Source organism: Mauremys reevesii, linkage group 12 (assembly GCF_016161935.1).
Source record: "Mauremys reevesii isolate NIE-2019 linkage group 12, ASM1616193v1, whole genome shotgun sequence".
Lineage (NCBI taxonomy): Eukaryota > Metazoa > Chordata > Testudines > Geoemydidae > Mauremys > Mauremys reevesii.
In genome coordinates, this window is record NC_052634.1 from 29,780,833 (window position 1) to 29,799,082 (window position 18,250).

At 52.7% G+C, this 18,250-nt stretch overlaps 6 non-coding genes across 6 annotated transcripts; 3 read left to right on the forward strand and 3 right to left on the reverse strand.

The window, feature by feature from the left end:
* The first annotated feature begins 3,480 nt into the window (after positions 1-3,480).
* LOC120375957 lies at positions 3,481-3,596 on the forward strand. The gene has a single exon (XR_005586888.1). It is a non-coding gene; the product is annotated as a U5 spliceosomal RNA (small nuclear RNA).
* A 1,899-nt stretch (positions 3,597-5,495) lies between these two features.
* LOC120376117 lies at positions 5,496-5,659 on the reverse strand. Its single transcript, XR_005587035.1, has one exon. It is a non-coding gene; the product is annotated as a U1 spliceosomal RNA (small nuclear RNA).
* A 3,681-nt stretch (positions 5,660-9,340) lies between these two features.
* Positions 9,341-9,456, forward strand: LOC120375988. The gene has a single exon (XR_005586915.1). It is a non-coding gene; the product is annotated as a U5 spliceosomal RNA (small nuclear RNA).
* Positions 9,457-11,379: 1,923 nt separating this feature from the next.
* On the reverse strand, positions 11,380-11,543 carry LOC120376185. The gene has a single exon (XR_005587093.1). It is a non-coding gene; the product is annotated as a U1 spliceosomal RNA (small nuclear RNA).
* A 3,709-nt stretch (positions 11,544-15,252) lies between these two features.
* LOC120375989 lies at positions 15,253-15,368 on the forward strand. Its single transcript, XR_005586916.1, has one exon. It is a non-coding gene; the product is annotated as a U5 spliceosomal RNA (small nuclear RNA).
* Positions 15,369-17,292: 1,924 nt separating this feature from the next.
* On the reverse strand, positions 17,293-17,456 carry LOC120376172. The gene has a single exon (XR_005587080.1). It is a non-coding gene; the product is annotated as a U1 spliceosomal RNA (small nuclear RNA).
* Positions 17,457-18,250: the final 794 nt, after the last annotated feature.

Consider the following 18,250-nt stretch of genomic DNA (forward strand, 5'->3'; position numbering starts at 1 on the left):
TCACCCGAACATACATAAAAATCTTTAGACAAGGCACATGGGTTCCAAACAATAGCAAGTTAAAAGAGATTGAAAATCAATATTTGTGTTTTGCACCATGGGATTCTTTAGCAATCTCTAAACACATATTTTATGGTTTTCTTCTCTTTAGTTTAAAAATAGACTTAATTATTATTCTTTCTTAAATAATGTGTTATAGCATACACTGAAAATCTTCAATGCAGAAGCAGGAATTTTAGTTATACTTAAACAGGTTGTCTTTGACGGTACTTAAAAGCTAAAGTTGGTAGAAATATACTGCTGCATAAGAACCTGGTAGAAAAGTTTTGCTGGAAAAGTTAGCAGAGCAAGATTGTTAGTCACAGGTCAGTGGGTGGGTTTATGGAAATACTGGACTCTTGAGCAGGGGCACACGACTTCTGTGGCATATGCACCACCTCTGCAACTGACTTTTGGTACCTCACTCCCTCACAACACACCTTTTACCTCAGGACTAAATACCCCATGAAAGAAATCTAACGGCATAAGCTTAGGGTGAGCAACTGCAGCACTAACAACAATTTGAAGAGATTCAAAACCGCCTCTGCCTCTGTCTTTCCACACCAGGGACAGCAGAAAGGACATCAGCAGCACCTGCAAGACACCAACAAACATCCATTTCTACCTCCCTCCATGAGCGGCCGTTAGGAACCCATACCCCTAAATGGTGAATACTTTTCAGGAGAGGGTGACGCTCTCAGGCCTCAAATGCCAGGTACAGTTACTCTGTCCTTGATCCAAAATCAACAGGAAAATACACTGGATTACTCCTGCCCCAATAACAAAGAGACTGGGGATATCGCAGCAGCTGAAATGACCGTTTGGACAAGCACTCCCATCATGCAATCCGGGGTGGGTGTAACCATGCAAATGACATCAGCCCCAAAAGGCCTTGACAACACATCACCAACAGATGGCAGGGCAGATTTCAGACTGACCCTGCTTCAACTAGATTGTGGCAAAGATTCCAAAACACCGAACATTAAAACTCACCAAACGCGGGTCAATCCATCCTCATTGTCGTAACCGCTCGTTATATTTCACACCCGAACGTAGCCCTCATATGGACAACATACCCTCCTAACTCAGTGTCTGTACGTTAACATTTTACCCCCCGTCAGGGCTATTGCACATTATGTATTCCTTATGCCACCCGATCTTAAACTGAATTTTGCATCCCTTGGGTAAGCTGTACGTTGTTCCCTGAGCACCAGAAACTTCTATGCTAAAACTCTGTACCGTACACTTTTTTTTTCTTTGAACGTCATCTTAATAAAAAGTTGACTTTTGTTCGAGATCCCGGCTCCTGTTCCTTTGCAAGGCGTGTGCGTTTGCTCCGGGTTTTAGTCTGCTAATACAGCGGGGGGGCGATTGAGCCAGACGTGCTTGCCTGCTGCAGACACGGATCCAAGGCTGAACCTCGTCCCCCACAAGCTTGAAAGCTTAACTGAAAACTGTTTAAGAAGTGCTCCCATCTCCGGCACTCAGCTACCCAGCTCCCAATGGGGTCCAAACCCCAAATAGATCCCTTTTACCCTGTAGAAGCTGTAAAATCCTGTGACCAGGGCAGCTGCCTAGCAGCCTGCGCATCTGCCTGCCAGCACGAGAGCGCGTAAGGCACTAATCCGGATAGTGGCGGCTAGGTGGCAGGGGGAGGGTGTAAAGAAGCAGCAGAGTGGCGCAGCGGGAGCGTGCTGGGCCCATAACTTAGAGGTCGATGGATCGAAACCATCCTCTGCTACACGTGCGCTTGTTTCTTTTCCCTCTGGGCCTTCAAGCGAGCGGGTGACCAGCAGAGCACCAAGAGCCTAGGCCATGAGGCAAGAGGTGGCTGAGGCGAAGCGGCGGCCTGCCAGGGAGCTCCCTGGCACCTCTGGCTGCCTGGGCTGAAGGCAAGAGGCAGGCCTGGGCATGGTGAGGGCCTCCTGTCCTGGAATGAGGCTGCAGTGCTTCCTGGTCCCCTTTTCCCACCACCCCGGCAGGCGGCTGCTGCGGGAGAACACGAGGGAGGCTCTCGGGGCGCTAGGCAGCGCTGTGTGTGTGGCTGTCAGGGGAAAGAGCCGAGGCTCCCGACTCGACCTGCCATTGACTCGCGTGGCTCTGCGCGCTGTCAGCTGGGGCGGGGCGGGCCAGGCCGCGGACGTGACTCAGGCTTGGGCCGCATGGCCGCGCTTTCCTGACGAGGCATGAGGCAGGCCAAGAGCTTTGCACAGCGTACAGGGAAGTGGGAGGGAGGCGTCTTTGAGCCAGTGTGTCTCCTCCGCTTCTCCCTTGCCGCTTGGGCAGAGGCGGGAAGGGAGCGAAATGTTCCCGGCTGAAAGTTTTTGTGCTCGGCTTTGAGGATTAAGCCTGGGCCTCCGGCACGGCTGCTGGCAGATGGGTTTCTGAATAGCATCCAGCCCGCTCTTTGGACCACCAGCTGAAAGCACTGAGGCCAAGAGGCAGCAAAATGGGACCTTTGAGGCTCCCCCACAGGCCTCGGGGAAGCAAGGAAGCAGCACAGGCTTAGCATCGTGCCTGGGTGGGCTCAAACCACCATGCTTTCGGTTAACAGCCGAACGCGCTGACCCATTGCGCCACAGAGACACGGAGGGGCAAGGCTGTATTGAGCACAAAAGCCGGGAATCAGCTCAGGGTACGGTATAGCACATGCATGCAGTGGTTAGACAAGCAACAGCAAGGCACTGGACTGGTATGGAGCGAAAGTTCTGTGGGAAAGAACCTAAAAGAGCAGCAGGGCTGTGGTACAGTGCTCACATACACTTTCTTTAGCCTGCTTTGCTGGAAGAGTTAGCAGAGCGAGATTGCTAGTCACAGGACAGTGGGTGCATTTATGCAAATTCTGGACTCTGGGATGGGGGGGGCAGATGCACCACCTCTGCAACTGACGTTTGCTATCTCACTGCATAACAACACACCTTTTACCTCTCAGGACCAAAATACACCGTGAACGGCATAATTTTAGGGTAAGCAACTGCAGTACTAACAACAATTTTAAGAGATTCAAAAACGTCTCTGTTTTTCTCACACCAGGGACAGCAGAAAAGACATCAGCACCACCTAGAAGACACCAACAAACATCCATTCCTACCTGCTATAACAAGTGGCCGTTAGGAACACATACCACTTAATGGTGAGTACTTTTCAGGCGAGGGTGACGCTCTCAGGCCTCAAATGCCAGGTACAGTTACTCTGTCCTTGATCCAAAATCAACAGGAAAATACACTGGATTACTCCTGCCCCAATAACAAAGAGACTGGGGATATCGCAGCAGCTGAAATGACCGTTTGGACAAGCACTCCCATCATGCAATCCGGGGTGGGTGTAACCATGCAAATGACATCAGCCCCAAAAGGCCTTGACACGGGCTGGGAGAGTAGTCACCCTGACTTTTGGGAGCGTAGGCGGTTGCCCCGGCAGCGCCTCTGCCGCGTGTTCTACATACTCTGCTTTCTCTTCAGTTCGTATAAATCTTTCGCCTTTTACTAAAGATTTCCGTGGAGAGGAATGTTTATGAGTTTGTACCCAATTTTTTAAGGCTTTGCTTTGGCAAGGCTGTTGCCTGTTGTGAGAAAAACAGAAGAGTGCTCCCTGAGCTGGTGTCACTGGCTGAAGCTTTTCTATAGTAGGAAAAATGTATAGTAGGGGGCACCTGGCATTGGCTCCTGTCAGCAGACAGGATACTGGGCTAGGTCTTTAACTTGGACGGGTAGCTGGGAACACGGTAAATCAGACAGAACCCGTTCGACACACCTCTTCATTTCCTTGTTATTGCCTGACTCCTTTAATTCTTTTCCTTTTCCTTATTTCCCAGCAGACCGACTAGCCACCATATTTGGGTGCTAGCAGAGGGACCTGACGAGCTCCTTCTTTTCGGCAGCGTTGAACATGCCAGGGCACAGTCAGATTCTGGATTCTCATCTGAATGTAACGCCTAGCTCTCACATTTATTTCTGTTTCTTAGCTCTTTTGGGCCATCGATCTTTGGTCTGACCCGTAGGATCCCTGCATTAGGAGAGATGGCTAATTAATGAGCCCATAAACCTTGGAAATCAAATGAAACCTGAAGTCCGTAGAAGACCTCGAAAGGCTCTTGGGGGGTGGAGTGCGAGCTGAGGAAGAGTTCCCTGCACAGCTTACCTCTCCATTCTCGTTTTCCTGTCCTGAGCGGAAAAGCCAGGAAGCAGCTCCGGGTAGGGAGGGGATACCATATGTGTGCAGTGGTTAGACAGGAAACAGCGAGGAACTGGACTCATATGGAGTGAAACTGTAAGCATCTTCTGTATGCCTGATGACTGCAGGTTTGAGAGAGTTATGTGGGAAGTGGAGGCTTTTGGTGGGCTTTCAGAGGAAATGTAATGGAAAGGCAGCCGAAAGTGGAATCCCAGGTTTTTAAACAATCCTCCACTAACACACCAAACAGCTCAGGTCTAGTTACTCATTGAAAATTAGAATAAAGTTACAGCAAGATTTCATCATAAATGAAGTCAAACCCTAAAGATTTCAGAACACAACTGCTACAAGGAGCCACGAGGAAGCAATACAAAGTCAACCTTGTCTCAGAGAAAGGCAGCTAAACAATTTCTCTTTTTTAAAGCAGCATAATCTCCCCAAACGGAAGGGCACTGTTCCCGGAGACGGTTCCTGGAGAGGGTTTTCCTCGTTGGTGCCAGCCATCCACCTCCCCGAAAGGCGGGAGCTAGGTCGACGGAAGAATTCTTCCGACCAAAGCGCGGACTGACGTAGCCGCGCCGATTTACGTTCCCAGTGCAGCCCAGGCCCGAGGGTCGGTGCGTGCTGAACAGTTAAGTCAAAACAGCTCCGTCCATCAGAGGTGTGCAAAAGGGAAAACCCGCTCCTGGGCGACGCGGCCACGCCGCCCTAACCCGCAGCGTAGCTAAAGGGCATTCGGGCAGGCGGTGGGTGGGCCTCAAGCGACAGAAAGCCCTCCTCCAGCATGGGGTTGTGACAGCCTAGTCTCCGTAGCACAGACAGGGTGGCCACTAAGAGACAGGAACAGACAGCGAAAGCCAAAGTTGCCCCAGGGCAGGGGGCGAGGTTGCCTGTTGGACGAGCGGACCAGGTGGGACAGGCGTTTTGGACAGGCCATCCTCCCGTCAAAGGAGAAAGAGCCTGAGAAGGAGGGCCGGGCAAGAAGCTACAAGCAGCCAAAGAAGACACCAGTCCAAGCCCCCCCAAAAGCAGACTGGAGAGCAGACCAGCTGCAAAAGAGCAGGGAAAACCAAGAGCACAGAGAGCCTTATAAGACCCCAGTAAAGTTTAAGAGCTGAGCTTTGCTTACAAGGAGGAACAACAAAGATACTTAGAAGTAGAGGGCCTGTGGAAAAGAGCACTCCCAAAGACCCAGAATAACAACTGCTTTCCTACAAATCTGCTTTGCAGTGTACTAAGCCTAAACAGCCCACTGTCAGTTGTCTGTTGTTCAAACCAATCAACAGGGGAGAGCGCGAACGCAGTCCCCCACTACCACAAATTATGCAGTCGAGTTTCCCGCATTTGGGGAAATCGCAGGGGTCAGCACACCCGCAGTGCAATGGATGAGCCTCACCCTGGGAAAACCACCTTCGTGATCATGGTATCTCCCCTGCCAGGTAAGTATGAGTTCCTGCTGCCCGGCCGCCGCCCGCCCTCGCTCGCCCCACACTTATAACACACGGGGCGGACCGCCGTGCCCCCACTGCCGACAGCTGCCCCGACGCGGCCCCCGGAGACCGTCCCTTCCCCACCCCGAGCTCCCGGTGCCAAAGTCGGGCCCTGCCTGGCAGCCTGCGTCCGCTCCCACGATTCTCTGCTCGCACACAGATCTGCATACCTGCTCACGCGGCTCCGCCCCTCCGCTCGGGCCCCTCCCCCTGCCCGCCCAGGCCGCCGCTCTTGCGTGCTCAGCTCTTTGAGCTCAGATGGGGTGTAGTGCTCAGATCGAGTGCGACAGACCTTAACTTTGCCATGTGAGGGTCATTCTATCCCCATTACCTGGCTTGCTTATTTATACCTATGACTGTCTTTAACTGTTGTATGCGTGATGTACCCTCACTGCTTGCTGAAGGTATCTTGAACTCACCCACAGTATACCCACATTGGGGACATTGCACACTGTATAAAAGTTATGTGCTGTCCAATACCAAAGTACTAGCATCCCCCTATACTCTGTATGTCACCCCTGATGACCAGTAACTGATGTTACAAACTCTCTGTACCCCTTCTGGCTGGGAAAGCATTATCTAAATTGTATCTATTCTTAAACATTTTCTAATAAACATTTCAAACTAAAATTGCCCTATGCTCTGTATGTCACCCCCGATGACCAATAGCTGACGTTTCAACTCTCTGTATCGTTCATTTTCAAATATTTTCTAATAAACTTTTAAATCTTGGCCTATCCAAGGCGGTGATCAAGTGTCTTGATGTTTTTGGTCTTTTGGCCTCGAGATGAAAACCTTGTCTGTGTCTTGGGAACCTTGAGGTAAAAAATTATCTAAGTTGTAGCGGGTCCCGTCCCGGGAAGCCAGGCCATCGGAGAGACGACGTGGCCCACCTGCTGCTAGGGAAAGAGTGCAGCTTGCATTTCGCTTCTCTCTCGCTCTCTCCCCACCGGAAGTTGGTCCAATACAAGAATGACCTCCCCTGCCTTGTCTCACGTCAGTTTCTCCTCAGGGCAGAAGGTCGGGTGTTGTCAGCCACTCTCCAGAAACTGGACGGCCACTCGATCCCTTTTGTTACCTGCCAAGTGAGGCTGAGTGCACTGGCAGGCAGCGCCGTTTGAAGAAGTGGAAGATTGGACAAATGACCAGGGAGGAGTATAAAAATATTGCTCAGGCACGCAGGAGTGAAATCAGGAAGGGCAACTCACGCTTGGAGTTGCAGCTAGCAAGAGATGTTAAGAGTAACAACAAGAAGGGTTTCTTCAGGGATGTTAGCAACAAGAAGAAAGTCAAGGAAAGTGTGGGCCCCTTACAGAATGAGGGAGGCGACCTTGTGACAGAGGATGTGGAAAAAGCTAATGTACTCAATGCTTCCCCACCCTCCCCCTTCGTGATTTTGTCTTCACGAACAAAATCAGCTCCCAGACTGCTGCTCTGGGCAGCACAGCATGGAGAGGAGGTGACCAGCCCTCTGTGGAGAAAGAAGTGCTTCGGGACTATTTAGAAAAGCTGGATGAGCACAAATCCATGGGGCCGGATGCGCTGCATCCGAGGGTGCTAAAGGAGTTGGCGGGTGTGATTGCAGAGCCACTGGTCATTATCTTTGAAAATTCATGGCCATTGGGGGAGGTCCCAAATGACTGGGAAAAGGCTAATGTAGTGCCCATCTTTAAAAGAGGGAAGAAAGAAGGAGGATCCGGGAACTACAGGCCAGTCAGCCTCACCTCAGTCCCTGGAAAAATCATGGAGCAGGTCCTCAAGGAATCAATTCTGAAGCACTTAGAGGAGAGGCAAGTGATCAGGAGCGGTCAGCATGGATTCAGCAAGGGCAAGTCACGCCTGACTAACCTAATTGCCTTCTGTGAGGAGAGAACTGGGTCTGTGGATGAGGGAAAAGCAATGGATGTGTTCTTCCTTGACTTTAGCAAAGTTTTTGATACGGTCTCCCACAGTATTCTTGTCGGCAAGTTCAAGAAGTTTGGGCTGGATGAATGGACTATAAGGCGGACTATAAGCTGGCTAGGTCCTCGGGCTCAACGGGTAGTGATCAATGGCTCCACGTCTAATTGGCAGCCGGTCTCAAGCGGCGTGCCCCAAGGCTCGGTCCTGGGGCCGGTTGTGTACAATATCTTCGTTAAGGATCTGGAGGATGGTGTGGACTGCACTCTCAGCAAGTTTGCAGATGACGCTAAACTGGGAGGAGCGGTCGATACGCTGGAGGGTGCGGATAGGCTACAGAGGACCTAGACAAATTGGAGGATTGGGCTGAAAGAAACCTGATGAGGTTCAACAAGGACAAGTGCCCGGTCCTGCACTTAGGACGGAAGAATCCCGTGCACTGCTCCAGACTAGGGACCGAATGGCTAGGCAGCAGTTCTGCAGAAAAGGACCTAGGGGTTACAGTGGACGAGAAGCTGGATATGAGTCGACAGCGTGCCCTTGTTGCCAAGAAGGCTAACGGCATTTTGGACTGTATACGTAGGGGCATTGCCAGCAGATCGAGGATGTGGTCGTTCCCTTCTCTTCGACGTTGGTGAGGCCTCATCTGGAGTACCGTGTCCGGTTTTGGGCCCCACACTGCAAGAAGGATGTGGAAAAACTGAAAAGAGTCCAGCATAGGGCAACAAAAGTGATTAGGGGGCTGGACGACATGATTTATGAGGAGAGGCTGAGGGAACTGGGATGGTTTAGTCTGCAGAAGAGAAGAATGAGGGGGGAGTTGATCGCTGCTTTCAACTACCTGAAAGGGGGTTCCAAAGAGGATGGATCTAGACTGTTCTCAGGGGCACCAGATGACAGAACGAGGAGCAATGGTCCCAAGTTGCGGTGGGGAAGGTTTAGGTTGGATCTTAGGAAAACCCTTTTTCACTAGGAGGGTGGTGAAGCACTGGAATGGGTTCCTTAGGGAGGTGGTGGAATCTCCTTCCTGAGAGGTTTTTAAGGTCAGCCTTGACAAAGCCCTGGCTGGGATGATTTAGTTGGGGATTGGGTTGGACTAGATGACCTCCTGAGGTCCCTTCCAACCCTGATAGTCCATGATTTGAAGCTGTTCCCGTGTATCAAGGTGAGCTGCAGCTCAGCGAACCCCAAGGATCTGAGCGAGGCGAGCTACTTTGCAGCAGAGGCAGACCAAGCAGCAGGTACAACGCGGGGTCGCACCCCGGCCGGCAGATAGAATCTCATGTGCGAGATCCCGGCTCCTGTTACTTTGCAAAGTGTGTGCGTTTGCTCCGGGTTTTAGCTGTGGGCCAAGTGCCCTCTGGCTTCTCGTCCGGGCTCCGTCCTCCATGCGCCTGGGCATCAGCGGGACTGTCTCAGGAGAGCAGCTGCCCCATCCCAATCTCCGCCCAGCCGGGGAAGGAGCAGAGGCAGCCCGGAGAAAAGACTCCTTTGAGCGCCGGAGACGGCCGGAGCATCTTATTTGCATAGCCACAGTGCATTGCGTGCAGCGGCGAGTCCCTGGTCGAGGGCTGGTTTTGCTCCCTGTGTCCCCGGTTCCGATGATCCAACTCGGGCTGCCAATCGGTTCAATTCCATTTCCTCTGAAAGCTAGCGGTGTAGCGGGCTGGGAGAGTAGTCACCCTGACTTTTGGGAGCGTAGGCGGTTGCCCCGGCAGCGCCTCTGCCACAAGTTCTACGTACTCTGCTTTCTCTTCAGTTCGTATAAATCTTTCGCCTTTTACTAAAGATTTCCGTGGAGAGGAATGTTGATGAGTTTGTAGCCAATTTTTTAAGGCTTTGCTTTGGCAAGGCTGTTGTCTGCTGTGAGAAAAACAGAAGAGTGCTCCCTGAGCTGGTGTCACTGGCTGAAGCTTTTCTATAGTATGAAAAAAGTATAGTAGGGGGCACCTGGCATTGGCTGCTGTCAGCAGACAGGATACTGGGCTAGGTCTTTAACTTGGACGGGTAGCTGGGAAGACAGTCAATCAGACAGAACCCGTTCAACAAACCTTTTCATTTCCTTGTTATTGCCTGACTCCTTTAATTCTTTTCCTTTTCCTTATTTCCCAGCAGACCGACTAGCCACCAGATTTGGGTGCTAGCAGAGGGACCTGACGAGCTCCTTCTTTTCGGCAGCGTTGAACATGCCAGGGCACAGTCAGATTCTGGATTCTCATCTGAATGTAACGCCTAGCTCTCACCTTTATTTCTGTTTCTTAGCTCTTTTGGGCCATCGATCTTTGGTCTGACCCGTAGGATCCCTGCATTAGGAGAGATGGCTAATTAATGAGCCCATAAACCTTGGAAATCAAATGAAACCTGAAGTCTGAAGAAGACCTCGAAAGGCCCTTGGGGGTGGAGTGCGAGCTGAGGAAGAGTTCCCTGCACAGCTTACCTCTCCATTCTCGTTTTCCTGTCCTGAGCGGAAAAGCCAGGAAGCAGCTCCGGGTAGGGAGGGGATACCATATGTGTGCAGTGGTTAGACAGGAAACAGCAAGGAACTGGACTCGTATGGAGTGAAACTGTAAGCATCTTCTGTATGCCTGATGACTGCAGGTTTGAGAGAGTTATGTGGGACGTGGAGGCTTTCAGAGGAAATGTAATGGAAAGGCAGCCGAAAGTGGAATCCCAGGTTTTTAAACAATCCTCCACTAACACGCCAAACAGCTCAGGTCTAGTTACTCATTGAAAATTAGAATAAAGTTACAGCAAGATTTCATCATAAATGAAGTCAAACCCTAAAGATTTCAGAACACAACTGCTATAAGGAGCCACGAGGGAAGCAATACAAAGTCAACCTTGCCTCAGAGAAAGGCAGTTAAACAATTTCTCTTTTTTAAAGCAGCATAATCTCCCCAAACGGAAGGGCACTGTTCCCGGAGAAGGGTCCTGGAGAGGGTTTTCCTCATTGGTGCCGGCCATCCACCTCCCCGAAAGGCGGGAGCTAGGTGGACGGAAGAATTCTTCCGACCAAGGCGCGGACTGATGTAGCCGCGCCGATTTACGTTCCCCGTGCAGCCCAGGCCCGAGGGTCGGTGCGTGCTGAACAGTTAAGTCAAAACAGCTCCGTCCGTCAGAGGTGTGCAAAGGAAAACCGCTCCTGGGCGACACGGCCACGCCGCCTAACCCGCAGCGTAGCTAAAGGGCATTCGGGCAGGCGGTGGGTGGGCCTCAAGCGACGGAAAGCCCTCCTCCAGCATGGGGTTGTGACAGCCTAGTCTCCGTAGCACAGACAGGGTGGCCACCAAGAGACAGGAACAGACAGCGAAAGCCAAAGCGGCCCCAGGGCAGGGGGCGAAGCTGCCTGTTGGACGAGGAGACCAGGTGGGACAGGCGTTTTGGACAGGCCGTCCTCCCGTCAAAGGAGGAAGAGCCCGAGAAGAAAGGCCGGGCAAGAAGCTACAAGCAGGGAAAGAAGCAGAGCAGGCAGGCAGGCAGGCAGGTCCCCATAGAGCCAAGGAAGGCACCGGTCTAAGCCCCCCAAAAGCAGACTAGAGAGCAGATCAGCTGCAAAAGACCAGGGAAAGCCAAGAACACAGAGAGACCCAAGTAAAGTTTGAGAGCTGAGCTTTGCTTACAAGGAGGAACATGTGACAAAGATACCTAGAAGTACAGGGCCTGTGGAAAAGAGCACTCCCAAAGGCCCAGAATAACAACTGCTTTCCTAAGAATCTGCTTTGCAGTGCACTAAGCCTAAACAGCCCACTGTCAGTTGTCTGTTGTTCAAACCAATCAGCAGGGGAGAGCACGAACGCAGTCCCCCACTACCACAAATTATGCAGTCAAGTTTCCCGCATTTGGGGAAATCGCAGGGGTCAGCACACCCGCAGTGCAATGGATGAGCCTCACCCTGGGAAAACCACCTTCGTGATCATGGTATCTCCCCTACCAGGTAAGTATGAGTTCCTGCTGCCCGGCCGCCGCCCGCCCTCGCTCGCCCCACACTTATAACACACGGGGCGGACCGCCGCGCCCCCCACCGACGGCCTCGCCCACACCGGCCCCCACTGCTGACAGCTGCCCTGACGCGGCCCCCGGAGACCGTCCCTTCCCCACCCCGAGCTCCCGGTGCCAAAGTCGGGCCCTGCCTGGCAGCCTGCGTCCGCTCCCACGATTCTCTGCTCGCACACAGATCTGCATACCTGCTCACGCGGCTCCGCCCCTCCGCTCGGGCCCCTCCCCCTGCCCGCCCAGGCCGCCGCTCTTGCGTGCTCAGCTCTTTGAGCTCAGATGGGGTGTAGTGCTCAGATCGAGTGCGACAGACCTTAACTTTGCCATGTGAGGGTCATTCTATCCCCATTACCTGGCTTGCTTATTTATACCTATGACTGTCTTTAACTGTTGTATGCGTGATGTACCCTCACTGCTTGCTGAAGGTATCTTGAACTCACCCACAGTATACCCCACATTGGGGACATTGCACACTGTATAAAAGTTATGTGCTGTCCAATACCAAAGTACTAGCATCCCCCTATACTCTGTATGTCACCCCTGATGACCAGTAACTGATGTTACAAACTCTCTGTACCCCTTCTGGCTGGGAAAGCATTATCTAAATTGTATCTATTCTTAAACATTTTCTAATAAACATTTCAAACTAAAATTGCCCTATGCTCTGTATGTCACCCCCGATGACCAATAGCTGACGTTTCAACTCTCTGTATCGTTCATTTTCAAATATTTTCTAATAAACTTTTAAATCTTGGCCTATCCAAGGCGGTGATCAAGTGTCTTGATGTTTTTGGTCTTTTGGCCTCGAGATGAAAGCCTTGTCTGTGTCTTGGGAACCTTGAGGTAAAAATTATCTAAGTTGTAGCGGGTCCCGTCCGGGAAGCCAGGCCATCGGAGAGACGACGTGGCCCACCTGCTGCTAGGGAAAGAGTGCAGCTTGCATTTCGCTTCTCTCTCGCTCTCTCCCCACCGGAAGTTGGTCCAATACAAGAATGACCTCCCTGCCTTGTCTCACGTCAGTTTCTCCTCAGGGCAGAAGGTCGGGTGTTGTCAGCCACTCTCCAGAAACTGGACGGCCACTCGATCCCTTTTGTTACCTGCCAAGTGAGGCTGAGTGCACTGGCAGGCAGCGCCGTTTGAAGAAGTGGAAGATTGGACAAATGACCAGGAGGAGTATAAAAATATTGCTCAGGCACGCAGGAGTGAAATCAGGAAGGGCAACTCACGCTTGGAGTTGCAGCTAGCAAGAGATGTTAAGAGTAACAACAAGAAGGGTTTCTTCAGGGATGTTAGCAACAAGAAGAAAGTCAAGGAAAGTGTGGGCCCCTTACAGAATGAGGGAGGCGACCTTGTGACAGAGGATGTGGAAAAAGCTAATGTACTCAATGCTTCCCCACCCTCCCCCTTCGTGATTTTGTCTTCACGAACAAAATCAGCTCCCAGACTGCTGCTCTGGGCAGCACAGCATGGAGAGGAGGTGACCAGCCCTCTGTGGAGAAAGAAGTGCTTCGGGACTATTTAGAAAAGCTGGATGAGCACAAATCCATGGGGCCGGATGCGCTGCATCCGAGGGTGCTAAAGGAGTTGGCGGGTGTGATTGCAGAGCCACTGGTCATTATCTTTGAAAATTCATGGCCATTGGGGGAGGTCCCAAATGACTGGGAAAAGGCTAATGTAGTGCCCATCTTTAAAAGAGGGAAGAAAGAAGGAGGATCCGGGGAACTACAGGCCAGTCAGCCTCACCTCAGTCCCTGGAAAAATCATGGAGCAGGTCCTCAAGGAATCAATTCTGAAGCACTTAGAGGAGAGGCAAGTGATCAGGAGCGGTCAGCATGGATTCAGCAAGGGCAAGTCACGCCTGACTAACCTAATTGCCTTCTGTGAGGAGAGAACTGGGTCTGTGGATGAGGAAAAGCAATGGATGTGTTCTTCCTTGACTTTAGCAAAGTTTTTGATACGGTCTCCCACAGTATTCTTGTCGGCAAGTTCAAGAAGTTTGGGCTGGATGAATGGACTATAAGGTGGACTATAAGCTGGCTAGGTCCTCGGGCTCAACGGGTAGTGATCAATGGCTCCACGTCTAATTGGCAGCCGGTCTCAAGCGGCGTGCCCCAAGGCTCGGTCCTGGGGCCGGTTGTGTACAATATCTTCGTTAAGGATCTGGAGGATGGTGTGGACTGCACTCTCAGCAAGTTTGCAGATGACGCTAAACTGGGAGGAGCGGTCGATACGCTGGAGGGTACGGATAGGCTACAGAGGGACCTAGACAAATTGGAGGATTGGGCTGAAAGAAACCTGATGAGGTTCAACAAGGACAAGTGCCCGGTCCTGCACTTAGGACGGAAGAATCCCGTGCACTGCTCCAGACTAGGGACCGAATGGCTAGGCAGCAGTTCTGCAGAAAAGGACCTAGGGGTTACAGTGGACGAGAAGCTGGATATGAGTCGACAGCGTGCCCTTGTTGCCAAGAAGGCTAACGGCATTTTGGACTGTATACGTAGGGGCATTGCCAGCAGATCGAGGATGTGGTCGTTCCCTTCTCTTCGACGTTGGTGAGGCCTCATCTGGAGTACCGTGTCCGGTTTTGGGCCCCACACTGCAAGAAGGATGTGGAAAAACTGAAAAGAGTCCAGCATAGGGCAACAAAAGTGATTAGGGGGCTGGAAGACATGATTTATGAGGAGAGGCTGAGGGAACTGGGATGGTTTAGTCTGCAGAAGAGAAGAATGAGGGGGGAGTTGATCGCTGCTTTCAACTACCTGAAAGGGGGTTCCAAAGAGGATGGATCTAGACTGTTCTCAGGGGCACCAGATGACAGAACGAGGAGCAATGGTCCCAAGTTGCAGTGGGGAAGGTTTAGGTTGGATCTTAGGAAAACCCTTTTTCACTAGGAGGGTGGTGAAGCACTGGAATGGGTTCCTTAGGGAGGTGGTGGAATCTCCTTCCTGAGAGGTTTTTAAGGTCAGCCTTGACAAAGCCCTGGCTGGGATGATTTAGTTGGGGATTGGGTTGGACTAGATGACCTCCTGAGGTCCCTTCCAACCCTGATAGTCCATGATTTGAAGCTGTTCCCGTGTATCAAGGTGAGCTGCAGCTCAGCGAACCCCAAGGATCTGAGCGAGGCGAGCTACTTTGCAGCAGAGGCAGACCAAGCAGCAGGTACAACGCGGGGTCGCACCCCGGCCGGCAGATAGAATCTCATGTGCGAGATTCCGGCTCCTGTTACTTTGCAAAGTGTGTGCGTTTGCTCCGGGTTTTAGCTGTGGGCCAAGTGCCCTCTGGCTTCTCGTCCGGGCTCCGTCCTCCATGCGCCTGGGCATCAGCGGGACTGTCTCAGGAGAGCAGCTGCCCCATCCCAATCTCCGCCCAGCCGGGGAAGGAGCAGAGGCAGCCCGGAGAAAAGACTCCTTTGAGCGCCGGAGACGGCCGGAGCATCTTATTTGCATAGCCACAGTGCATTGCGTGCAGCGAAGCGAGTCCCTGGTCGAGGGGCTGGTTTTGCTCCCTGTGTCCCCGGTTCCGATGATCCAACTCGGGCTGCCAATCGGTTCAATTCCATTTCCTCTGAAAGCTAGCGGTGTAGCGGGCTGGGAGAGTCGTCACCCTGACTTGTGGGAGCGTGGCGGTTGCCCGGCAGCGCCTCTGCCACGAGTTCTACGTACTCTGCTTTCTCTTCAGTTCGTATAAATCTTTCGCCTTTTACTAAAGATTTCCGTGGAGAGGAATGTTGATGAGTTTGTAGCCAATTTTTTAAGGCTTTGCTTTGGCAAGGCTGTTGTCTGCTGTGAGAAAAACAGAAGAGTGCTCCCTGAGCTGGTGTCACTGGCTGAAGCTTTTCTATAGTATGAAAAAAGTATAGTAGGGGGCACCTGGCATTGGCTGCTGTCAGCAGACAGGATACTGGGCTAGGTCTTTAACTTGGAAGGGTAGCTGGGAAGACAGTCAATCAGACAGAACCTGTTCAACAAACCTTTTCATTTCCTTGTTATTGCCTGACTCCTTTAATTCTTTTCCTTTTCCTTATTTCCCAGCAGACCGACTAGCCACCAGATTTGGGTGCTAGCAGAGGGACCTGACGAGCTCCTTCTTTTCGGCAGCGTTGAACATGCCAGGGCACAGTCAGATTCTGGATTCTCATCTGAATGTAACGCCTAGCTCTCACCTTTATTTCTGTTTCTTAGCTCTTTTGGGCCATCGATCTTTGGTCTGACCCGTAGGATCCCTGCATTAGGAGAGATGGCTAATTAATGAGCCCATAAACCTTGGAAATCAAATGAAACCTGAAGTCCGTAGAAGACCTCGAAAGGCCCTTGGGGGGTGGAGTGCGAGCTGAGGAAGAGTTCCCTGCACAGCTTACCTCTCCATTCTCGTTTTCCTGTCCTGAGCGGAAAAGCCAGGAAGCAGCTCCGGGTAGGGAGGGGATACCATATGTGTGCAGTGGTTAGACAGGAAACAGCAAGGAACTGGACTCGTATGGAGTGAAACTGTAAGCATCTTCTGTATGCCTGATGACTGCAGGTTTGAGAGAGTTATGTGGGACGTGGAGGCTTTCGGTGGGCTTTCAGAGGAAATGGAATGGAAAGGCAGCCGAAAGTGGAATCCCAGGTTTTTAAACAATCCTCCACTAACACGCCAAACAGCTCAGGTCTAGTTACTCATTGAAAATTAGAATAAAGTTACAGCAAGATTTCATCATAAATGAAGTCAAACCCTAAAGATTTCAGAACACAACTGCTATAAGGAGCCACGAGGAAGCAATACAAAGTCAACCTTGCCTCAGAGAAAGGCAGTTAAACAATTTCTCTTTTTTAAAGCAGCATAATCTCCCCATACGGAAGGGCACTGTTCCCGGAGAAGGGTCCTGGAGAGGGTTTTCCTCATTGGTGCCGGCCATCCACCTCCCCGAAAGGCGGGAGCTAGGTGGACGGAAGAATTCTTCCGACCAAGGCGCGGACTGATGTAGCCGCGCCGATTTACGTTCCCCGTGCAGCCCAGGCCCGAGGGTCGGTGCGTGCTGAACAGTTAAGTCAAAACAGCTCCGTCCGTCAGAGGTGTGCAAAGGGAAAACCGCTCCTGGGCGACACGGCCACGCCGCCCTAACCCGCAGCGTAGCTAAAGGGCATTCGGGCAGGCGGTGGGTGGGCCTCAAGCGACGGAAAGCCCTTCTCCAGCATGGGGTTGTGACAGCCTAGTCTCCGTAGCACAGACAGGGTGGCCACCAAGAGACAGGAACAGACAGCGAAAGCCAAAGCGGCCCCAGGGCAGGGGGCGAAGCTGCCTGTTGGACGAGGAGACCAGGTGGGACAGGCGTTTTGGACAGGCCGTCCTCCCGTCAAAGGAGGAAGAGCCCGAGAAGAAGGGCCGGGCAAGAAGCTACAAGCAGGGAAAGAAGCAGAGCAGGCAGGTCCCCATAGAGCCAAGGAAGGCACCGGTCCAAGCCCCCCAAAAGCAGACTAGAGAGCAGATCAGCTGCAAAAGACCAGGGAAAACCAAGAACACAGAGAGACCCAAGTAAAGTTTCAGAGCTGAGCTTTGCTTACAAGGAGGAACGTGTGACAAAGATACCTAGAAGTACAGGACCTGTGGAAAAGAGCACTCCCAAAGGCCCAGAATAACAACTGCTTTCCTAAGAATCTGCTTTGCAGTGCACTAAGCCTAAACAGCCCACTGTCAGTTGTCTGTTGTTCAAACCAATCAGCAGGGGAGAGCGCGAACGCAGTCCCCCACTACCACAAATTATGCAGTCAAGTTTCCCGCATTTGGGGAAATCGCAGGGGTCAGCACACCCGCAGTGCAATGTATGAGCCTCACCCTGGGAAAACCACCTTCGTGATCATGGTATCTCCCCTGCCAGGTAAGTATGAGTTCCTGCTGCCCGGCCGCCGCCCGCCCTCGCTCGCCCCACACTTATAACACACGGGGCGGACCGCCGTGCCCCCACCGACGGCCTCGCCCACACCGGCCCCCACTGCCGACAGCTGCCCCGACGCGGCCCCCGGAGACCGTCCCTTCCCCACCCCGAGCTCCCGGTGCCAAAGTCGGGCCCTGCCTGGCAGCCTGCGTCCGCTCCCACGATTCTCTGCTCGCACACAGATCTGCATACCTGCTCACGCGGCTCCGCCCCTCCGCTCGGGCCCCTCCCCCTGCCCGCCCAGGCCGCCGCTCTTGCGTGCTCAGCTCTTTGAGCTCAGATGGGGTGTAGTGCTCAGATCGAGTGCGACAGACCTTAGCTTAAGCCCCCTCCTCGCTCTCAAGTCCCCCACCCCGAGGAGGACCTGCGGCTCCCGAAGCCTCGGGGGGACACCCCCGGGGCCCTGGGCAGACGAGGAGTTTGTGGGATGACCGGTAAGCCTGACCCCGGTGAGCCCGGGGGAGGACCGTTAAGCCTCACCCCGGAGAGTTTGGGGGACGACAGGGAAGCATGCCCCGGAGATCCTGTGGAGGGGACCGTTAAGCCTCACCCCGGAGAGTCTGGGGGACGACAGGGAAGCCTGCCCCGGAGATCCCGGGGTGGGGGACTGTTAAGCCTCACCCCGGAGAGTCTGGGGGACGACTGTTAAGCTTACCCCCGGACTGCTGGGGGAGGACCGTCAAGCCTCACCCTGTAGAGTTTGGGGGATGACAGGAAAGCCTGCCCCGGAGATCCCGGGGGAGGA